Genomic DNA, 20160 nt, shown 5'->3' on the forward strand with positions numbered 1-20160 from the left:
ACTGATTTCTGAACCTGTTTACAGTTCTGCCCACAGCTCCCTGTGCCTGAGCATTTCCTGTGGGCTCAGTACAGTTGAGCTGTAGGAGCAGCACCCTCCATTTTTTCATTCAGCTTCCTACCATTGGTGGCTTAATACAGTTTAATCGCACCTAACTCAGCTGCTTTTCCCCAAGCTGAATAATCCTCCTCTTGCAGAAACTATTCAGTATCTCTTCAGGCTTCTGGTGATTCTTCTTCTCCCTTTCCTAAGGGAAAGGGAGTTTCACCCAATGTGTTTCACTGTTCCTGAGATGAGAAGCCCAGTACTGCCTGCAAACACCAGCACATGAATGGACTTGTGATGTGACTACAGCATGATCTCCTCTCTGCTTTTTCTCTCTTCCTTCCTTCCTCAGCTGCATGAAAACAGTGTTTTTTACCTTCCCTGGATATTGACTTGACAATTTCACACAATTATCCACAGTGATTGCCCAGATCATTCTTCTTGAAGATAACATGCATCCTGTTGCTCTGTATCCATAGTTCCTATACTGCATCACTCCGCATTTATTGACACAAAAATGTCACTTCTTGTTGTATTCTTTATATATTTTCTACTATAAGATTACTGTCACATTCTCACAGTCAGCTTTAGTTGTGATATCAAATATTTGAAGCAAACTTTGCCAACTTGCTATCCTTGCTCTTCACTCCCTTTGCAGTTAACATGGAGTCTTGTGAACATCCAAAGTGACAAAAAAAAGGTGACTGGGCAGCCTAATAAACACTTTCTCCCTTAAGAAGACTGACAATTTATTTCTACCTTTTTAAAATCAGGGATTTACCACAAAGGAGGAAAATACCTCTCACTTCACAGTACCTTCTTCCTCTATAGTCTTTGATCCAGGGGCTTTTGAAGACTCAGCTATACTTCAGTGACCAGATCCAGCTACAGAAATGGTTACAAACTCTTCTGAAAATGCCTTGCTAGACTGGTGAGGCATGACTTCCTTCTTCCAAAGCAACATGGACTCTTGAATTACTTTTGTATTTTGTGTTCTGGCTTTGTGACCACCCTAGCTAACTAAAACACAGATCCCTGTTTAGGGGAGTCCCTACTTACAGCATATAAATTTAGAAGGATTCTGTACCTGTATTACATGCCTGTTTATGTTTGTAGATATTGTGTATATTTTAATATAATTTACTGAATTTGTGATTTCTTTAAAATTATGTATATACCTACATATGTTATGCAGAGACTACTTAAAAAGTTAAAAGTTGAAAAAGTGATTGTTGGATTTATAAATCCCTTATCTTTTGCATTCTCTTTTAGACACTGTAAGTGGAATGAAAGTCATTGCAAAATCAGCAGTTTCTCTAATTTAGAATTCTTTTTCATGTGTTTGTTTATGTCTCAGCTCAGTAAAGCAGTTAAATATTGAGCATGTGATTTATTTTAATGCCATTAAGCTTTAAATGTCACACAAAAGGGTCAAGTGAATACTGGGACCCATTTGAACCATCTTTTCCTGACCAAATGCATTTCTGTGTTTCTATACTCTCTGTATAACTGCACCATGTAGCTGACATTATAAGGTTGCTTAGAAACCCAAACTATTGAAGTGCTTTCTTCAATGTTCTCTGCTAGCCAAAGAGCTTCCTGCTAATACCCAGGGCTAGACCCTTGCTCCACCCTGCTCCAACAACTTCCAAAATCACTCCAGAAATGCTGTGGAAAGGGACACCCCCTAGACTGTTTAGAAGTCACATGTGGGGAGAGAGAAATATGAAAATGACTCATTTGTTAAGATTCTGAGTAGCATTTCTATTTGCAGTAATTGTCTGCATTAATTTGCATTTTCAATCCATTCAAGAAGCTTCCTTGTATTTTACAAGAAATAGAGCTGTTTCCTAAGCCAAACTCACAAACCAGTTTAAAGCAAGCCTTTAGGCCTGCTTTTTTAGAGGATGCTGAAGACAGAGAGGAAACACACAGGTTCTCATTTGCTGTAGCCTTCCCTCCTCGATACGATCACAGCTGGATGTTTAATCACAAAGTTCCTGCAGGAGCCTTCCCACCAAGTAGTCCACTACTGGAAATGCCAATGGTCATAGGACCCAACTAAGCAGAGCTCCCTTCTGCCCAGATGGTGGTGAAAGAGTCAGTTAATGAGCATTCTGGTGCTTAACTAGTTATGAAAATAAAATCCCAAACCACCAAACCAGTCACCCAATTAAAGTAAAACACATCCTAAGCACACTTCAAGTCTGTTGTATTTTATATCACAGAAATCAAAACTGCATTTATTCAACCACACCCACAAGATGAGCATGGTTTTACTGTCTCTATTTTTGCATCCCACTGAGACTATCAAACTCCTCAAGTTCATGGTGGATTTTAAATGTAGGACCATTATACAAAGCTGGAAGAATATACTATGCCTACAACAATAAAATATTATTTAAGATATCTGTGTTTACTTGAGTAATTCATACCTGATTTTTGAACCAGTAAGTTATTTCATAACACGTTAGATGCTCCAGATAATGTTGATGAATTATCTTTTGCATTTGATCTCCAAAACAGTGTATATTTAACTAGTTCATTAGTAACAGAAATGTTGAGAAGTTCTTGAAACAAAGTTCAAAGTTTATTGCTAGGTTCAGGACTATTCAAATGTGGGCATTTTCAGTCTTTAGGGTTGGGGTTCTGAGAGCCACAAAGCCTGCAGGTGCAGGGACACTTTCTGGGCATGTGAAAAGGCATGTGAAATGGAGCATAGCACTGCACCAATACTGCTCCCTTCACACTCTTCTCAGCTGGCCCACCCATAGTGCAGAGCACCTCAGCTGCAAGCCACCACTGGAACTAGGGTTCAGAGAACCCCAAAACCTTTCTGCTCTAGTCTAAAATCATGTTATCCAATGGGTGATGAACACAAAGTAGCAGGAATGAATATTTATTCAATTTTTTAAGCAACAGATTGCATATCTTTGTCAGCAAAACTACAAAAGAAAACACACTTAAAAAAAAAAGAAATATAAAAATAATTAAGGTACAGTGAAGACACCTGCTGCAACATTGTTCTTCCCAATCTCAGAATCTCTCCATTTTAATGTTCCATGAAATTACATGGGGCTTCATTAGGGAAAGAAAGGGGAAATTAAAGAATTTCTGTCCTTTAAAGTAAGGAAGTAGAGAAATTCCTCACACCTAATCTGACTTGGCAGTGTATCACCATTTGTACGTGGGCTCTGGCTAATCCACAGAGCAGAACTAATCCTAGAAGAAGACAAAGCAAATAAAGCAATGACCCTAACTAGCACAACTCTTCCAGCCTGTAAATTTGAGTTGCTGTGATAGCTATTGTGCCACAGACCAAACACACTTGTCATAATGCTAATATATTAAGAGAAAAAAAAAGCATATAAGCTCAGGAAGAACACTAAGAGAAGCTGACAATTATTTCAAGTTGAAAGTTTCACCTGTTTGCTTTCACTGAAAGATCATCAGTCACTTCAGTAAGTGCAAATAGCATTTGCACAGGCTTATTGCATTCTATGCTTTACTATGCTGTTTTCTTATGAAGTTGGGCTTTACTTTGGTTTTGTTCAAATTAAACCTATAAGGTTGAATGCCTCATTTAAAACATGGAAAGCAAGGACTGACTGGTCAAAGTGTTTGGAAACAGAACAAGGCATTAGTGAGTCCAGCTGCCATGAGTGCCAAGCTGCTGAGTACAGCTTTGAAAATCCTCCTCCAGAATCAATATGATTATTTCCATCACAATCATAATTTTGTAGAAAACAAGGACCAATGTATATTTTTCTCCATTTGTTAATAAAAACCTGCAAAGGCCTATTTAATATTATATACTTTTACAGAAATTTTTACTCCAAAAGATACCATGTTTTACATATAATCAACAAATGCAGATAATTTGATAACAGTAACCAAACTCTACATGCTAAATAGAAAATACACCTCTATTAGTTTAAATGCTACCCACCATCCTTCTGATATATTGTGTCCATGTTAAAACTAAAAGCAATATTTACAGCTGTATAAATGGAAGTAATTTCAATTTGGATTTAGTTAAAGAAATCAAGCACAAGCACACTCTTCTAAACTTGTTTATGTTGCCACATTCAGATACCACCTACAGACTAATGCAAAGGGGCAAAAAGACCCAGTGATGATGATGGTTAGCAGCCCAAAGCAAGATTATTATCAAATTATTAGAATTATTTTAATTGAGAGAAGCTAGAATTCAATACATTCATTTAAAAACCCCCTTAATCTCTGCATTGCTATGCTTGCCTTCCACAGGAGAAAGACATGCTCCCCAAATGCAAGTTTTCATCACCAGAATACCATTAGACCATTAGTTCCTTTCAAATACATCAATTGAAGGCTCTTTTTACAGAGCAGATACATAAAAATAAACATCTATATACATATATATCTACCAAGCTACACATAATTAAAAACCTTTCAGGAGCCAAATGCACACTTGCAAAACAGAATGGCATGCTACAGATTCAAAGGACTGCAACAAATACTCAGTAAAACTTACCTAAAAATAAGCTGAATGAAAATTTTTTACACTCTGGCCAATATTTATTTTACATTGACATCCTCCCTTTACTTTTACATCCTCACTTTAAAAAAGAAGAAAAACTGGTAGATCTCATTATTCCTGGGTAGTCTAACCTTAGCCTTAGCTATTATCAGATTCATCAGAAAAGGCAAAGAAAAAGCACAACCTTTTTGGAAATGCAGCCACTGAAATTAGAAAGCATTGAGTGAAGAAGAGAATATTTCCCCTGTCACATATTCATTTCAGGGTCAAAAAGCACACAAGTGAGATTTTAAATAAGTAACTCATTCCAGGTAAGTACAGTCAAGCTGTTTCCAGGCTGACAGCCTGCCATTACATCCCACCACTGCCAGCAGGGCTCACTGCTGTGGCTCCAAAGGTGGCTCTAGGTTTGGAAAAATAGGGTGTAGTAGAGAAGACAACAATAACCACTTAATAATTAGATTCTTGTGCTGTGTATCGAGAGCCCAAGGCTTTTGTGGAATTAGATGAGGCACCTAGATTGTCTTTACCACTGTCTATTTTAGTAAATGGAGGGGCCAAACATTCACTCCTTGAAACAGAAGAAGAGCAAGCACACTTTTCCCTATCTCAATGAATTTAAAACACAATGCAAATCAAAAGAAAAAGTAAATCATCTGAAAAAAAGCAGCAAAAGGCAAGGAATAATGCTATTCCTGATGGGGACATGTATTCAACACTTACAATTTTTTTTTTTTTCTGCAAAAACGATGCTGTACACCTAAAACTGGGGGGAAGATGTTTTTGATCAAGTAAATGTAATGAGGGCTGGAGCCAAGGGCCAAACCACAACTCACAGAGCTCAGGGAGGTGAAACCAAAATGGATCTAGCTGGAGAGGATTGGCACAAGCCATGGGCAAAGCAGTGCTCCTACCCATTCCCACAGATGCAGGAGAACTGGCTCAGCAAGCAGGAGCTCTCATACCTGTTAAATTATGACTGTTTCTTAGCTCTCTCTTAGCTCAGGCTCCAGGAACCACAGGCAGTTCCTTCCCTCTTGCTCTCTAATTAGAAACCTGAAGTCACTGCTTGGGCTAAGGGATAATGAAATTGTCATTGGGTTGAGTATACTGAGTGTAAAAGTTTTTAAACAGAGATAATGCTCTCAAAAGCAGAGGACTATGTCTCAAAAACATTATACCCTTAACAAATTTCCTGGCAGCTGTTTGTCTGACCAAAAGAGAGAAGCTGCATGGAAAAGATACAGAAAGCAAATGACATTTTTAACTGTGTGATGATCCCTTCTTCCCCTCAAGCATCCTGAAATAAAAGACATAAATGCTGAGCACTTGGAGGCTTCAACAGCATCCAATACTTGTGCTTTTAATGATGACTGCACAAGAACATCTGCCCTAAAATCTAGCCAGCAGTGTTGGTGGACAAGAAAAGTACCCACAGTAATTAGGAACTCTAGGAAGAAGCAGGCAGACTAATTAAGTTTTCTCAATGCTTCCCATTTAGCATATCTTAGGGATTTAAAATTAAAGATGTGTATAATTTGGGCTGTTTTCAAGACTGAGATGTTTAAAACTCGTTGATTAGTTTTAGCTGCACAATGAAATCTGTTTCTTAGCTGAAGTCAGAAGGGCTAAAATTGTTCAGGCCAAGAAAACAAGCTTCTGCAGTAGGATGTTGAAGCCCTGAGAGGATCAGCCTGTGATCCTCACACTGCAACTCAGCAAGAGACTGAGAGCTGCCCTGTCCAACCCCATCTCTTTCATGTTTTTGGTGGTTCCAAGCTCAAGAGAAATGGTAGCTGGAGCACTAATACCAATTTCAAGGCTGGCAGTGGCAATTCTGTGCAAATATCTTAGGAACCTCCCTAGTCCTTCTGCATGGTCAAAAAAACCCACCTCAAAAACAAATCAAGGTTTTGCCAAAACAAGGGATTTTGGCTGTTAGTGATCATCTATTTCTGCAACCTTTGGAATTGACAACAAAATGAGGGTCCAGCACCGACTGTGTGAGTGCACAGAGCAGCCCACAAGACTGTGCCTCTTTCTCCAGTGGCTGCTATGGATGCAAGAACATGGTCAGGATGCACCAGCCAATGCCTGGGTGCAATAAAAATCACCATTACAACTGCCCAGCCTTCAGCAGTATTCTGTTGTAGCACACACAACAGCCCTTAATTCTGCTCTGCAATATAAATGAAAACACAACTGGTTAACAACCGTCTTTTATTATTTTTTTAAGTATGTTTCAAACCCATATAGCTTATTTCAGAGTCTCTGTAATTTGGAAACAAAGGGCTGCTGCTGCAATGTATTATCTGCCCATAGATTCAGTCAGCACTTTTAAAGCACAGAACAGAAATAATGCACAAGGAGTCAGTAACAGTAACTGATATCATTAACACTTCCTGCTTGTCTCTGGCTTAAATCTGAAAACCAACTAAAAGATGCTTTTGTTTAAGAGTGGTTATCCTAGAAAGCTGAAAGTCCAAGACCTTCCACAGCTCTATGCCTGTCACTTCACTTTCCCTCTTATCCTTTTCCTTTCCCATCTGCCATACACTACCCTTTCTGCTTGAGCCAAGCAAGAAGCTGCAGGTGCCTCTCTGCAGCATGAGAACATTGGATTTACATTATACAAAGGCTCAAAGGAAAGACTTCATCATAATTTACATGTAACTTTTTAACTAGTTCATCTAACATTTTAACTAACTCACAGAACATTCCTGTATCTAAAAGGGTACTGACTGTAACATCTATTGTCAGCCTGGCTACCCAGATTACTTAGCAGTGCTTAGTCTCTCAGCAGACTAGCACTACACAGAACAGAAAACCAGATGAACTGGGCAAAACCTCAAAGATTCAGTCAGCCTATTTCCCTCTCTCTGGTAGAAGCCAATGTTTACAGAAAAAATGGGAGAAAGGGGTCTCGTCCTTCAGCACACCTGTCCAGCCATCAACAGATTAAGGACTTTCTGATAGGAGCTTGCCTTCATATCTCTGTGGTGGACAGCTTTTGCCAGACCTTTCTCCCATGCAGTATTCCATCCTTGTTAAACATGTGTTTGATCTTGCTCTTCAAAACATCTTGTGATGCTGATATCTCCATTCAGTTATATCCTGTCCAGGGAAGTGTGTCTTAAAGCTGGTTACTGCTGATGCTCTGATCCTCTGGTTACATTACAAAAGGTGAACAGTTACTCTCTATCATATAACAGTGCTGCTTACATATATCTCTCATATAGTTTTCTTTTTTTTTCCCCCCAGAGATTATAATCATTTAGTTGGTGGATTTTAAATTAAATGGTCAATCTGATAAAACCTGGAACTTGCCTGCTTCCTGTCTGCATCAAAGTCCAGACAGCAGCTTGTACAAGATAAAGATGGGTTTCCTTTGATTAAACTAATAATTTGTAACCCGTATTATCTTGTTGCAGTGATACATGATGCAAAAACTGCAGCTTCCTGGAATCCATAGGAGAGGCAGACCATGAAAAGCAGAAGTAGGAAACACCGGGCTTTCCATTTTGTAGCAAATGACACAATTCTGCTTTTCTCTTTTCCCAACTCAAATGAAAAAAGGCACACAAAACTTTTCTCATAAAGTAAAATAAACCAGTAAAAACAAATACTCAAATTTTGTATTTTCTTGACTCAATACTTACATGAAATCAAATCTTAAAAAATTAACATTTATCATCACTCTATATTTTATCTAAATGCTTATTCTTAGTGAAGTATTCACAATTCTGTTATTCTCTATTCTAATTTCATCAAAATAGATCTTGTTTATATAAATGAACACATCTCAGTATCTTTTTTCTTGAACAAAAAAGCTAATCTACTGAGAAAAACTACTTCTGAAATGCATTCTATCTATGAAGAAGCCCCAAAACACATAGATAGGATCAATGCCTTTAATGTCAGGCACCAAAGCACTGTGATCTCCAGATGTTACCAGAATATAGGATGGTCCAGTACCTTGGTGTACATAACAGCTCCCTTTGAACTAACTTTCTGATCCTATAAAATATGTATAAAAGTTCAAAGTTATGTTAATCACTAAGGACACCAGAAGTGAAAAAGGAAATTATGTATACTGCAAGGTTCATCCAAATGCATGAAAAATATACTCAGAGAGTAAAAAACTGAAGGATCTTTAGACTGGGACATCATATGGATCTGAGACTATTTTCTATTTTCATTATAGACCAATGCAATGGAGTAGAGTCTTCCTACACTATGAGATGGCACTAATCAGGGACATATGGCAGGGGCACTGAGAGCATGATGAGAATTTGTTAAGTGATGTTCACCAATGAGATACTTGAAAAGACAATGCAGGATAATGATCAAGAGGTGAAAGCATTAACTAGTGTGCCAAGGAAGGAAAAAATCAACTTCACATAAAAACCTGCTGCAAGTGGAAAGAAGTAACCATGTCTTTAGGTTCACAATGAAAAGAAATGAGAGTTACAGCTCTAAAATTGCAGCAGGAATAGGGTAGATAGGAGAAAAACCTTAAGCACTAAGAATAGCACTGGGACAGGCCATCTGGTCTATAATGTTTCCATTAGAGTAAGTCTTTAAGTTCAGTTTAAACAAATGTGAAAGAAATGACAGGGACATTGGCAAGACCATGCTGGAATCAAGAATATTTAAAGATTCTCTAGAAACCTCCTTGTCAGTTCTGTGGTCCTTTGAAATCTCATTTGTTTGTGTGGATTTCTGAAATAGCTGCTGAACAGATTAGAGATCCTCTTTTTCTGGCAATTGGCTTGACCCATGGCTCCAGCCAAGTTTGGCCTGTGAGGCAGAGGGAAATTCAGGATTACTATTCCAAGTGAATCCTGCAAATAGCAAGTAGACACCAAATTTCTGGAGTAACCTTGTTCTATTTCATGAACAAGAGCTTTACATCAGAAAAATGTCCCACTCCTAAATATTTCACATGAACTGCAATCCATATGTGTGTGAAAAACAGTGCTAGAAGTTATTCCTCTAGGAGTTACGCATTTAAGGAATGTAAGGCAAAAAAAATCTTGAAAATCACTTCTGCGACTTCATCAGTGATAGCTTTGTTTTTTGTTTCTTCACATGTCTCTGATCAGAGATGGACAACTGAGCACTGTCCTTTCTCAGCCATCAACTCCCATCAACTCCCATTGTGCTTTGGTTGTTGTTGCTATGGGCTTGGATTTGGGGGGAAACAGGCAGGCAATCAAGACAACCCTTGTTTAGGTAAAACCACCTTGCTTTAGAATTCTTCATAATAACCTTTGTCCTCAGAGAATTTACGTTTTTCTGTCTCCTATCTCTAATTAACAACTCTAAGTTGTTTTCAGTATCTTTCATGAGGTGAGGTGCTTGTGCATATCCCCAAAGGAATTTGGGATAGCTTTAAAATGCCAATGCTCTAAACTCCCATGTCTTACTTGTAGGACAGAGTATCTACCCATTGAGAAATCAAGCTGCTCAACTTCTTTCTCCTCCACAATGCCACATTAATGGTGTTCAACTGCTTCCAATTCTAAATCCATAATCATTTTCTAACACACGGATTGTCCCAACTGACAACAAGTGGATAACCAAGTCCACTGACAACAAACTTGTGCTCCTAGTAGGAGATGAGGTTGTACATTTTTAGGAGTAATCCACAATCTCTCAGGAGTCTGGAGAGCAGAGTCTGAAAATCCCTAGCTTTCTTTACTTCAGCTTTCTTTAAAAACAACAGCAACAACTACAAAAATTCTTCTATCTCAGAAGCTCATTGCTTGTGTTTAACATAATTGATAGAACTGAACAGTAAAAGGAAAAGTGCCTATTTTCTTTGGTTGATTTCCAAGGCCCCACATGGCAATTGAGACAGAGCTCTGTCATGGGCACTGAAAACAGCTGAGAGCTGTGAACAGACTGGCCCTGATGTTTAAGTAAATCTTCATTAGGTTTTCTGCCTCTTTGGATGGGGAATTCCAATAAACTGCTTCTCCTGTTGAGATTCATGCTTTGTCCTTGCAGAGAGATTTGTTTATGTTTATGCCACTAAAATACATATATAGGAATGTTATGCTTCCATCTAGGCTGCTCTTTTCTTTACACTCTACAACATTTGCTCAGGTGAAGCTCTTATGCTAAATAGCTGCAAGGTCTGATGAACCCAGCAGAAGATGAACCAGCTTAATTAGGAAGGTAATGATGACTCCTTCCTCTTTATTGCACCTTACAGACAGAAGGTAACTCACAAGCAGCCCTTGGGTAGCTGTTCCCATTAGGGAAACCGAGGAACTATAAATTGTTCAGTGATTATGGCAGATGATGTCAGAGACAGAAAAGTAACTCTGTACCTTCTCTCCTATGCAGCCCATGATCCTTTCTTGAAGATTTGCCAATGCAAAATACAAATGTATATTCAGTTTCTTTCCCACTTTAGTATTTTTCTGTGGTCTGAATTGACCATGTCTGAATTGACTGAAATTGTTACATTAAAACACATATAATATCACTGGAAAGGGATTTATGGGAAAAATAAATTGGTATTCAATAAATTCTGCTCTTCAGAAATTCAATTGCACTGTAGGCCCAACCTGTAGAATGAGTTTTGAAGACAAACACTTAGAAAGGTTCCAATTCTGCAGTTTATAAATGTTAACAATGTCCTGGAAAGGCTGCCACTGGAATAATTTTGAACCTGCTCTTTTGAAGAAGATGTCTTTATAAATTATTTTTGAGCTTTGTACTCATTCAGTTTGGACTACTATCAAAAGCATTCTTCAAAGACCTCAGACATTTACACCTATAATGTCACCTGCAAATGAAAGTGTGTTGTGTTTGCTGCTTCAGGAAGGAACAAGTTTTCTGATTAATATCTAAGACTGTCACTAAAAAGTATTCAGATCCTGGATCAAAATCATACTTGGTTCAAATCTCCAGTGTGCTCTGCACAGTCAGCTGAGATGTTTCTACAGCCTCCTTTCTATATAAAACTTATGGAACTTTGGTGAGAAAACTGCTGTTGAAGTCCTATATTACTTGCTATATTAGCTATAATAAGCAATGAAAGAATATCAAGAAAGCAATTTCTGTAGCTTAAAATTAAAAACTCTCAGATCTCTGCATGGCAGCAGAATTGGAAAGACAGGGGAAGAGGTACTGCTCATGGTATAGGAAAATGAAGTTAGGGATTACTTAGCCAAATAGGGCAAATAAAAATCAGTGTTGCTGGATGCATTGCTTGGGGGAGCTGGCCAATGCCACTGGGAAGTTGCTATCTATCATCTAGGAAAAGTTGTGGCAATTAGGGAAAGACCCCAATGATTGAAAAAAGGCAAATGTTATGCCTGTAGTAAAATCGAAAGCAGCAGGATCCAGAAGCTTGTCTAGAGGCAGCCACAAAGCTGAATGGAGGGATGGAGCACCTCTCCTACAAGGAAAGGCTGAAAGATTGGGATTGTTCAGCCTGGAAAAGAGGAACCTTTGGGGTGACATAATTGCAGCCTTCCAGTACCTGAAGGTAGCCTACAAGAAAGATGGAGTGGTACTTTCTACTAGAGCATGTAGTGACAGGAAAAGGGGGAACAGATTCAAACTGAAATAGAGTAAGTTTAGATTAGATGTTAGGAAGAAATTCTTTTTGCTCTGAGGGTTGTGAGGCACTGGCACAGGCTGCCCAGAGAAGTTGTGGATGTCCCCATCCCTTGAAGTGTTCAAGGGCTCTGAGCAACCTGACCTAGTGAGAAGTGTCCCTGACCACGGCGCAAGGGTTGAAACTTGATGATCTTTAAGATCCCCTTCCACACAAACTATTCTATAATCCTGTGATGATTCTATGAACTATAAACTTGAAAAACTCAGTCCCCAGGAAAACTATGGACTGGAGAAGTGGAATAAAAGTGGGTGGAAATCAGCCTGGATGGCTGGGCCCAAAGGGTTGCCATCAACAGTTCGAGGTGGCTGGTTATGAGCAGTGTGATGTGCAGGGGTCTCTGCCAGGTCAGCACCTTTGCATCCTCAGCAATGATCCAGATGACAGGGGTGGCCTGTGTCTTCCTAAAATCTGTGAAAGGAGCAGCTCTGTATGCTGGAAGGCAGAGTTGCTGCTCAGAGAGCTCAAAATCCAGAAGTGGCCTGACATGGACTTCAGAAAACTCATCAAAGACAAAACCAAACCTGTATTAACCCATGGCCACAGAACTGGTGAGAGGTGCACCAGCAGTTCTGCAGAACAGGAGCTGCTGTGCAAGAGGCACCATCAAAATCTTGTGGCAATGAGGTAACGTAGGGGCCTCTTTGGAAACAGGGCAGCCAACAGGTCCAAGGAAGTGACATTTTCTAAATATTACACTATTTGTGACTCCAGAGCAAGAAAGGTGTGAACAAACTGGCCAGAGGAGACATAATCACCCTGGCTGGCTGATCAGCTTGTTCTCATAATTCTTTATCAATCCAGTATAGCAATTACATCAGCTGTGTTCTGCTCTAGTTTTAAACTTGACTCCAAACCAACGGAAACTCTAAATAGTTGAGGATGAAGCAAGCCCTGAAGAATCCTATTAGAAACACTCATCATATGACTTCATATAGGAAAGTACTTGGAGAGCTGCAAGCCAGACCTTAATACATTCAACCTCTGTCCCTCCCAACAAGAGTAGTATACATGTGGTCTTCCTGGAATGCTACTGAATGCTTTATTTTTATTCAGCTTTTAATACTGATGCCATAATAATTTGTTTTCCAGGAATGAAATCTATGAATCCACAGATAATTCTACTGTTGTTACTAACAACCATTCTAGGTCATTATAGTTTGGTGAGAAATCTCACAACATTTCCATACCATCAATGTGTCTTATTTTTCATACAGTGAAATTTCTAAAGGTAAAAAAATAAATGAATTGTGGAGAGGATCTTGTTTTACTTCCTCACTTTTTTCCATTGGCAAACATCTCCAAATTCCTTACAGAACTCTGACTAAACTCTTTTTTTATTATTATGTTTTCTTTCTGTTTACTTAATTATTTGCATAAGCTTCACCGAAGCCAAGGACATTTCTAGGAATAAGGCTCGACTAACTTGTACTTCCGAAATGCCTATTTAACATGTTAACGCCGAGCTCTGTGTGCTAATGTAGAACACTTGTTTTTTAGGATCAACAAATGGCAAATACTTCCATCTGAAAAAGAATATTCCCGCCCACAGAAACAGAATTCAGCTTTCCTAAGCAGCAAACAATAGAGAATTAAGATGTCTCTCAGAGACACAGCCAGAATAAAAACAACCACACCCCATATCCGAATGAGATCCTCAGTTGGATATTTTCAGTGTTTCTTTTCTGAGACAAAGTATATTCTGATACTAAAAAGGTGAGCTGGAGAAGCAAATTTATTGATGTTTTTTGAGATGTTTAGGAATTGCATATGCTTCCAGGAAGCACCTATTTATTAAAAGGGTCACTTATGCCAATCCATCTCATGTAAGTTTTTGAAGAGTAAGCATCTAAAAGGAAAGAAGAAGTGATCTAAAAGGAAAGAAGAAGTAAACTTAGTGATATTCAAAGGAAGAAGAGTGACAAAATAAGAGAAAGAAGTCCACCAGCCAAAAAGTGCAAGAACCATTACAATTTATGATTTTACTTTTAACACCCCAATTTAAACTTTCATTACTAGATTAATGAGCTTATATAATATTAGTACCGGGTTGAAAGCACTGGGACAGTTTTACTTCTAGGATCCTAAAAGCCAATCAGAATGTCAGTGTTTCAAACTAATTTATTGTAATATTAGTACAAGATTATTTTAAAGCTGTCTTGCCTAAGTTTATTAAAAAACAAATTTTAAGAGCCATGGAATACCAGCTACTTCACCCATGTACTGTAATTCTTTACTTGTGACCACCAAGAAAACTTTGCCAGATAAAATGCATCACAGATACTGAAAAGAATACCTACAAATAAAATAAGAAATTCAGCAATCTGTTTAGAAGTTCAGCAATGTATGATAGCATTTTGCAAATATTTTTGGTTTCACAGTTGAAATTTCCTCTGGGATCAGCAAGTTAATGATAGTTCTATTTTTGTAACTGTAATTAGGATTATTTAAATGTTGTACAAATGAAACACAAGAGTTTATGATATCAAAAAAGCTACTCTGAAATGGGTGAGGCTTAAATAAGAAAGAAGCATTTCATTATGAAAATGCTTGTAATATTTACTGGCAGATTCACAGGTATTTTAAGGTCAGCAAAAGCCATTACCATCACACCTTCTGAGTAACACATGGCAGAGAATTTCATCTTCTATCTACTGCATCAAGCCCATCCCTTCTGCTTGAATTACCCTGTACTTTTTGAAGGACACCTAAGTCTTTTTTTACACATCAAAATGACAGAGAATTCACCAAGTTTGCAATGTTCTTCTCGAGCTCGCGAACGTTATTGGAAGAAGGGGTTTGCTTTCATCCACTTTGACTTTGTTTAGACTCAAATAGCCTGAATTGCTAATGGGAAATATAATACAAAAGCCCTCTTAAAACTACCAGGAAAATTTGCATTCAGGCACTGTGCCTAATTGCCCAACTCCATCCCTCTCTCCAAAACTATTATCCCAGATGCATTTTTGCATGGTCTGTGTCTAGTCTATGTGAAACAAAAATACCCTTGCAAATCTGATGCTTCCTGTTAATGATTAGAAGTAGACAATACTCCATTGTGCCAAAACAAGACTAAACCAAGCAGAGCAAAGGCAGAAGGAATTGTATGTAAAGTATTGTAAAATTTGTCTGGTAATCTAAGAGCACAACTTATAAGAAAATGTCATAAGTTACAGACTATTCCTTTCATTAAATGATTATTCTCAAAGACTTTATTAAAAACAGAGAAGGTCATATGAAAGGCTAATATAACTGAGATACTATATTAAACTATGTGCCTTTTAAGGAATTGACCTTCATAAAAAGTTGCAACATATTAAATTTATTTAATTACTCCAGAGTAATTTCTAATTTCAAAAGCCCATTTTATTGGAACAATGATAAATTAGAGAATAGATGAATTATTTTACAGATTAATACACACAGTTCTTTCTGCAATCAAGATTTTAAATGGGTCTAATAGCCTTAGCACTAACAGTAGGTTCTTTAAGTGCCAAGCAATTATAATTGCTCTCTTAGCATACTGGTTTAATTTAATACCACCCAAGTTGCAAATGATTTGGCTTTTGCAATGGAACACACTCATTCACCATGATGATAAATATGAATTTATGAATGATAAAATAAGATATTTAAAAGGAAAAGAGTGCCCTGGACAAAGCAATACCATATTGCTAATTATGAGACAACAGTTCCGGTATATCTCAGACTTATTGAGATCAAGACTGAGGCAAGACATGCATGTACACCATAAGTCCTTTAGCCCTCATTTGCACATGCAAACAGTAGTTTGTGTTGGCACTGTGCTCAACAGATGTCAGAGCAGCAGGAACTCAGCAAATATAAAAATGTAGTACCTATGGAGTACCTAAAATTACCTAGGTACTTATAACAGTGCCCCTAAAGTTTAGTTCTGTGAGTAGTGTTCAGGAGTTTTGTCCAGCTTTTTGCTTTTTGCAAGTGAGGAGACATTTGCCTTGAGTTTGTCACTTTGTCAAATACCTGGAGCCCTACATGTGATTTCCTGTGCTAAAATCTCAAATTGCAAGTGACAGAAATGGTACCTAGACAAGTGAAGAAGTTTAATGCCTCCTGTTCAGGGATTTTTTCCCCCCTTCTCTCATCTTGTAGGAAGGTTTTGTCAAGTGCAACGCCCCTTACTCCTGCAGCATCAAATCCAAGGCTTTTCAGCATTGGGTTATGAAGCCCTACACTGTACATCTGATATTTCTTCTGGGTTTACTCTTTTGGAAATAAAGAGAAGCTTAAAACTGGATCCAAAGACCCTGCCCAAGCCTGTGGGCAGTACAAACCAGGTAATCTGACAGGTAGCATTTCAAGCATCACAGTGGAGAATCACTTCCAAACAGTGACACAGCCAAGAATGAACAGAGGTTATTCACTTATAATTTGGGAAAGAGAGTTTGCTCACTTCTTCATGTCCAGCTGGCAAGCTCAAGTCCAGGAGTTTTCCTGCTATGCTGCTTTCTCAGACATGTCCCTGGCTGACACTGAGCAGAGGAGCAGGCTTGGCACCAGCATGGCAGCAGGCTTGCACCTGAGTCTGGTGCTACAGGGATGATGGGGACAGGGGTAAGAGAGGGCAGCATGCTCCAGAAAAGGGGTAGATTTAACCTCTTACATAACACAAAAGGAAATAATCCGAGTCAAAATCCGGTGTCTCAGGCCAAAATACAGCATATTTTAGATGAAGGTAATAAAAAAGCACTATGAACATGTAAAAATGAGAGAAATTATATATTATAGCCTTTGTTTGCCACATCTGAATGACTAATCGATTTGGTTAGCAATGAATTTTTGATTTCTGAAGAAACATTAAAATTAAATGGACTACTGGTTTATTAATTTCTGGAAGAACTATTCTTCCTTTTATGCAGTGTAACGAAAAATCAAGTCACTGTGGAGACGGAGAAACACAAACAAACATCAAGGTTCAAAGTGATAGTGTAAAAGGAGTTTCACCTTTAGGCCACTGGTTGATTTTTAAAAGAGGAATTGAAACATGCCTTTGGGGAGTTGTTTGATGTCCTGGGTCAGCTTGATCTCAAATACAGCTTAGTTCCTAACAGACAAGTGTTCCCATTGTAAGCACTGCAGCAACAGATAAACACCCTGACAAGCAGAAAGGAGCATCCTTGAACCAGTTTTCCTGGAAATAATGTGTCACAACAGCCACTCCTTTGCAAAAATACAAAAACACCTGTTTTCATCTCCCCAAACACCTAAAGCTGAACTAATGTTTACTGGATTCCATAATACAAATAAAACCACTTCATCCCCCCTTCTCAGATTCTTGCAGGGACGGCTGATCCAGACCCAGGACTGTTACCTTAGGAACTGCTCTAAATCACATTCAAAGCATTTTGGTCATCATCAAGTACCTGTGACCATCAGATACTTCACTTTTTCAACAAGAATATCCCAGCACTGATTTAGCAGGGCTTGCTTAATAATTTTTAACCCTTTCAGACACTGAGGAAACCTGTTGTGAAAAAGTATGCTAACAAACCAAATAAATAAAGCCAATCAACATATCTTGCCACTTATATCTGCAAATTCTAGCCAAACTTAATTGGGATTTAGTGTTGCAAAGGAACAGCTTTATGTTCCATTATCTGGATACATCCCTAATAAAAAAAAAAATTGAATTGAACCCTTTAAAAGAAAGATGAGGAAGATAATTGCATAATTATTAAATAAGCAGTCTTAGAATCAATGGTCACCTCAAACTGTAAAACCACATCTTAAAATACAACACCACAACCCCCCCCCCCTTTCCTCTGATTTATGCTTAATGAAAAGGCAAAACAAATGTTATACAAATATTTTCAGTAGCTGAAAACTGGCTATCAGGCAAAACCACAACTACAGACATTCCTCACTGCTGGGCTGAACTGCTCTCAAAACAATCCAATGTAAAGGCCACTGACAAATATTTCTGACATTCTGCAGTCACAAAGAATTAGAGAGCTGTGTTTGGTGCAGATCACATTGCTTGTGCTTTAGAGGTATTATTTAGGCTTCAGTCTATGGTTTGCTAAGGACTCTGAACTCATGGCCTCTCTCATCCTAAAATCTCAGAATAATCACTGCTGTTTAGTAGCATTTCATTGCGTGTCCATCAAAAATAAACAGGCTCAAAATAGCAGAGATTAAGAAGCTACAGTCTCTTTGCCTATCTCATCTATGAACAGTTCTGAAAAACACATTTAGTGTTGCCCTCTGTGGATCTTTCAGACCAAAAGATGTAGGAGGAGAAAAATATTAAGAGCATCTAATAAGGTGAATCCTAGAATCTAGTTCACACTGAAAAAGGGAAAACTCAGAAGAAATTATGTCAGAAACCATTCTTACTGTTCAAGAAGTACACCATATTTTCTCTCCCTGTTGCAGAAACAAAGCCACCAAGTATATTTTCAAGAAAATATTTAAATAAAATTGATGAAGTATCAACACTTGACTGCTTGTTTAAATTGAACATAATTATAAAAGCTGTTACAGAGTGTTCAATTTGTTTCAATGTTATTATATATCATAAAAGCTCATTCAAGCAGGGAGAATAGTGTGGACAAAGCATGAAGATTAGAAGATGTCTTAGACTTCTCCCTGGAACAGCATGAAATATAATCTAAAGCAGCCAAAATTCTTTTACTGGAGCTAATTTCTTTTCACTGGAGCTTTATGAAGAAAAGAATCAGTGTTCCTTTATGCTGCAAGAACACTTTGCTATTTGCTTAACAGGAAGTTAAATGAACCAAAGCTACAGACAGAAAAAAAAATCCACCATCAATTAATGTGACAAATTCTTAATAGGTAAACAAATCAGATTTATTTAAAAACTCAGGTCTTGGTTCTGGTGTATTTGTGTTTTCCCAAGGTTGAGCTTAGATTCCCAATGTTTATATTTTTCATAGTTTATGCTTTCTGAGGAGTACAGATGTCCATGGGAGAGGGCTTTTTCCTGCATTGCTCCTGCTGAGTAGCACAAGACTAATCAAGAGGACCATGGCAAGCTGTAGCTGCTTATGCTCCAGGTGCACCACAGCTGATGAGAAGTGGTGTGCAAGAGCTCAATACCCACTGCCATCACAAGCACCACTCATATTATCAACTGAAAATAAGGCATTTGAATGTTATATTTTTCTCTCTTCCATAATCTGTCACATTCAGATGGGAAGCACAAGGCAAGTCCCCAAGGACCCCCTGGAATGATCCCAGCACCTTGCCTAGAAAATACTTCTGATACCCTTGCATTTTCTAAACATAGGCTGAGTAGTGAGTTCTTATATTGCACCTAAAACACAGATATGTTGGTCTGAAATTCTGGACCAGACATCTTTACACAGGCACGTTCAGGCTGTGTAGGATGATGCTTGGCCACAGCCTCTCAGTAGTCCTTACAGTCTCTCCAATCAACTCAGCACACCATTGTCACAGCTGCATGCCATGGTACTGAACTAACTCCACTTCACCCAGAGAGCAGGACAGAAGCTGAATTCCTAACTGTTTAATAATATCCATGCATCCATACTTCTTGCCCAGTATAGATATTTTGGTTTCAAAATTAGACATCCCTACATTTATCAAAGCAGTCAATTTTATGGTATCTCTGTGCACCGTGAGTGTGAAGCAAGGGGTTCTGACCATAAATAAGAATAATATATTCTGTGATTCACTCTCTTCCACAAGGTAAAAAACAGCAGTTAATTAAATATTAAAAGATTCTAAGCATATAGTAGCAAGTAGTAAAACTAGCATGAGAAATGTGCCTGCCTATTTCAGCCATAAAACACAGGAGAAAACCTTAAAATTTAAAACTGATCATAACTTTTTTAATACCACTGTTATGAAACTTTCCTTTCTACTATTATTCAAATGGAAATTCACTCAGGCTGGCCTCTGGTTGGGATTCTTGTGCTCTGAAAGCCTCTGTGCT

At 38.2% G+C, this 20160-nt stretch overlaps 1 protein-coding gene across 1 annotated transcript in view; it reads right to left on the minus strand.

Annotated features, from left to right (window-relative positions):
• The window catches only part of CPQ (carboxypeptidase Q), a 146202-nt gene that overhangs the window by 6898 nt on the left and 119144 nt on the right, over positions 1-20160 (minus strand). The gene's annotated exons all lie outside the window — the stretch shown is intronic.

The sequence above is a fragment of the Agelaius tricolor genome, unplaced genomic scaffold (assembly GCF_023055355.1).
Source record: "Agelaius tricolor isolate 1412-34295 unplaced genomic scaffold, bAgeTri1.0.p SCAF_2, whole genome shotgun sequence".
Lineage (NCBI taxonomy): Eukaryota > Metazoa > Chordata > Aves > Passeriformes > Icteridae > Agelaius > Agelaius tricolor.